We start from the raw sequence: 4,230 nt of genomic DNA, 5'->3' as shown, positions 1-4,230 counted from the left end.
ACTTTGTTTTTGCTAAGGGTAAAAAGTTGGAATTAGGGAGCAAATACTCTTACAAGATTATGGTGTTTGTGTTTACATGAGAGAGAGAGAGAGAGAGAGAGAGAGAGAGAGAGAGAGAGAGAGAGAGAGAGAGAGAGAGAGAGAGAGAGAGAGAGAGAGAGAGAGAGAGAGAGAGAGAGAGAGAGAGGACCATCTGTGTCCATAAAACAAAGGGTATTTTTGTCATTTAATAAAACTTAACAGAATTTGTTAGCAAAGTTAGTCATAGGGGCTTTTTATGTGCAATGTTTGCTTCGTAGGTACCATCTGAAGGAAAAAAGTTTCGTAAAGACTACTTTAGGGAAAAAAACAAAACCTTAAGGACCATTCGTGTAATTTGTTCATATATATATATATATATATATATATATATATATATATATATATATATATATATATATATATATAATGAATTTGTTTGGTAACTAATAGCAAAATCAACAATCTCAAACTCAAAGTAAATAACGAAATACCAATAACAATCATAAATTAACAAAATCAACAAACTTAAACAACAAAAAAAGCTAATACTTATATCATATGGTCAATAAACAATTATATATTACTTTTCCATTTAGGTTTTACAGGAAGGCGGGATTACATTATTTAATTTCCCGCCAAAAATCCAAGATCATCTACCCTTTCATTGACTTTGTATATATTTATGTATATGCCTTTCTCCATTCTACCCTATAGAATTTATAAGCACTGATTCACTCATAAAGAAAAGAGAGAGAGAGAATTTCGGAGAAGGGGGAAGAATAAGAGAACCATACAGGGGAAGAAATCGTGAGGGGCACGGAGAGATAAACACTCATGGGATCATAAATTAATTTCAAAGCATCAGATACAGACAATAAGGACGGTAATTCCATACTGAAATCATCAACATAGCACAAGGTTCGTCCCTTTCTATTATGATTTTGTTAATGTTGCTGATTCCAACTCTAATTTGCATAAATTGGGGCACTTTAAAGTTAATTATATGTAGAGAAATACCTGTGTTGTAGATTTCACTTGCCAACACATTTATATGGCATGCCTTGGCATTCTGCATACATAGATAAACAATAAGCTTATGTACACATGTATTGATATTTAATTGAGCGTAATTGCAAAGAAGTGTAATGAAATTAAAAGTAACCACTTAATTAACTTAATAGGAACATACCAATCAACGTCTATCTTCCTTCACTTCGATTTTGTGCGTATGTTAATGGAGGATTAAACACATAGCTGCCTTTTTTCCCTGACGTGCTGTCTCGTTGGGTTTCTGTATGCGTTAATGGGTGAATAAATGCAATAAATAGCAAAAGTAATCACAGAATTTAACGATAATTATTATTCAAAAAGATTTTATCATCATCTGTTAAGCTGTTTGTTTCATGATCTGTTAAGTTTTAAAATTAATAATTTATTTGGTGATAATTTTATATCTTTTTTTCCCTTATGTTAAGTTAAAAAATCAATATATTTTTATGATAATCGTATTTGGGTTTGTTGTTTGTTGATATGATAAAGTTAAGAATTTAAATATGCTTTTCACTGATGATTGTATTTCGTTTATGCAGAGTGAGACATGGAATAAATTTCCAACGCTACTTCTCTTTTTTTTTTATGCTACTCTTATAGCTACAAAGGAGACTAAAGACTTACCTGATGTTTTGTTCTTTTTTGTATTATTAAAGTTTTTTGGTTCTTCTTCACATCTTTTTCTTTGTTGATTTGTAAGTCAAGGATCCATCAGACTTGTCTTGGTATCGGCCTAACTTTCATGATTCACGATTCTGGTCTTCATATGTTTCTATCTATTTTATTCAATATAAGTTCTGATTTGTTGAAAAAAACAGGGTCAGCAAAAATTACAATATGTGGGGTTTACTGATATGGTGATATTTAATTGTCCTATTGGAGTAAATTACATTTTTAGACAAAAGCTTCAAAACAGCTGCACAAATGTTAGGTGATGCAGAATTGGTTTTGTATTTATATCCATCAGAGTGCATCCAAGGACATCTTTGGTGAACTAAGTTCAATGTTTTTAATATATAGTATTCATCTGATGTAATTTATTGAACTTGACTATGCTTTCATGTAATTCTACACCATTGGGGGAAAATAATATATACATGAAAGTAAACTAATGTCTATACTTTAATCGTTAAAAAAAATCCTGATGCTTTTAATACATCATACAATATAAGCATCACCTGACTGATTATTTGTGCTCTACGTGAGAAAAAAATCAATATAAATAAAAAACAAGAGCACGCCCCAGAGCCATAGAAACCTGATTGTTGACAAATGGGTCCTATAACCCTCTCAAAAGCACAGCCCAGAGCCACAGAACACGGTTTCATTTGGAAAACCGGGTCATATAACTTTACAGCTAAAAGAGCCGGCTCCATCATTAGAAACTGGGTTGTTTAATACACTCATATATCCCGTTCTTTATTTTAAACCGGGTTATATAACTCTCCCCTTTATAAGTCCCGGTTTTTCCATAATATGTCCTGTTTTTTTTTCATAAACCGGGTTATATACGGCGAGTCCTATGTCATGTTTTGTAGTAGTGATAATCCTTGGTTTTCACCAGAAAGCTCTATAAGTTAAGCAATACTTACTTTATTCAAGTGTAACTTTTAATTATAATCATAGTCGTTATTATGAACCTATAATTAAGATTTATAAGTGATTCCAAGTCATTATACTGATTGATCTACTTACAAGAATGATGTCTAGGTTGGATTTAGTTAGGTGTTTAAAGTGGGATTTCCAAACAGTATGCTATGTATACCAAACGGACCCTACCTCCAATATGATCCTACCTGGTTGTTCCTTACATGATAGATCTTGTGTATACATTGGGATTAGTGAAGAATCTAGACTATCATTAGTAGCCAGGAATGTAAGACTTAAACTTAGTAATGTGAACCTAGGTCACGTCAAAAGAAAATATAAAGTACAAAGGTGAAGTCCTGCGTAAATTATGAAGCATCCACTTTTATCAAGTGAGTGTATAGTTAATTTCATCTTACACATAGATATGAATGATTTAGATAATTAAATGTTATATGTGCTTATGTGAAAAGATATTATGTGTTAGATGAAATATTATAAAGATAGATATGATATGATATATGCCATATGTGTATTTTTATAAATATAATACATTGGGTAACAAAGGATAGAGAAAGTTGTCATAATACGATGAAAAATAGGATGCCATAGTATGATGAAAGATGTAGATAAAGATAGGATGCCATGACTTTAGGAATGATACTAGTGTACCAACGATATAGTCACTTAGCAGAATATAGGTGACAACCACTAGACTAATTGATGACAGTCCCGTAGGAACACAAGCAACGATTGACTTCGTGCCTATTAAATAAACACATGAAGCGATTGACTTCGTGCCTATTAGATATATACATGCAACGATGAACTTCGTGCCTACTAGATAAACACAGACAGCGATGGACTCCGTGCCAATTTTATGGAATACAGGAAGCGATGGACTTCATGCATATTCAACAGTCCTGTAGAACACAGGCAGTGATGGACTTCATGCCTATTTCTTAGGACAAATCCTTAGGACTGAAAATAGAAAAAAACCTACTGACAGGAATTGCGGAGAAATCCTTGTAACAGTACTGTCAACAACAATGACTAAGATGACTCTTAGCATAGATCCTTAGGGAAAAATAAATAAGAAAATAGGGATGGGTAATTGGGTTAACTGTTTGATAATTAAACATATTAACTATATTATTGTGGGTTGAAAACCATATATACTCACCAAGTCTCCCAACCTAACCCACTCAGTTTCTTTGTGTCACAGGTAGCGATACAAAGTTACATGCATGATTAGAGATTCGATGAAATATAGGCTATAGAATAAAATGTGATGTAAGGCCTATGTTTATGCTTATGTTTTGTATCAGTTATGACATCGCAGACATTTAAAATATAAAATCTTTTGAAATGCCTTGATTTTGATATTATATAATGTCAAGGATATTTTGGGACTAATTCTACAATAACACATGTTTTAAATAAGCATAAACAAAAAGTTTTAAAATGACTGTGAAATTGGGAATGTCACATATACAGAAGTTGATTTTTGTGTTTGATGTATGATTTCACGTTATATAAGGGTTCAAGGGTAGATCATTAAAAATGGTCTTT

At 32.1% G+C, this 4,230-nt stretch overlaps 1 long non-coding RNA gene across 1 annotated transcript; it reads left to right on the top strand.

Moving 5' to 3' along the window:
* The first annotated feature begins 717 nt into the window (after positions 1-717).
* Positions 718-2,191, top strand: LOC145120988 (uncharacterized). Its single transcript, XR_013714455.1, has 2 exons — positions 718-939; positions 1,611-2,191. It is a non-coding gene; the product is annotated as an uncharacterized LOC145120988 (long non-coding RNA).
* The last annotated feature ends 2,039 nt before the right edge of the window (positions 2,192-4,230 follow it).

The sequence above is a fragment of the Lactuca virosa genome, chromosome 6, assembly GCF_052849685.1.
Source record: "Lactuca virosa cultivar CGN04683 chromosome 6, Lactuca_virosa_CGN04683_v6, whole genome shotgun sequence".
Classification (NCBI taxonomy): Eukaryota; Viridiplantae; Streptophyta; class Magnoliopsida; order Asterales; family Asteraceae; genus Lactuca; species Lactuca virosa.
The sequence above is the reverse complement of the archived record's forward strand: the minus strand, read 5'-3'. Positions and strand labels throughout refer to the sequence as shown.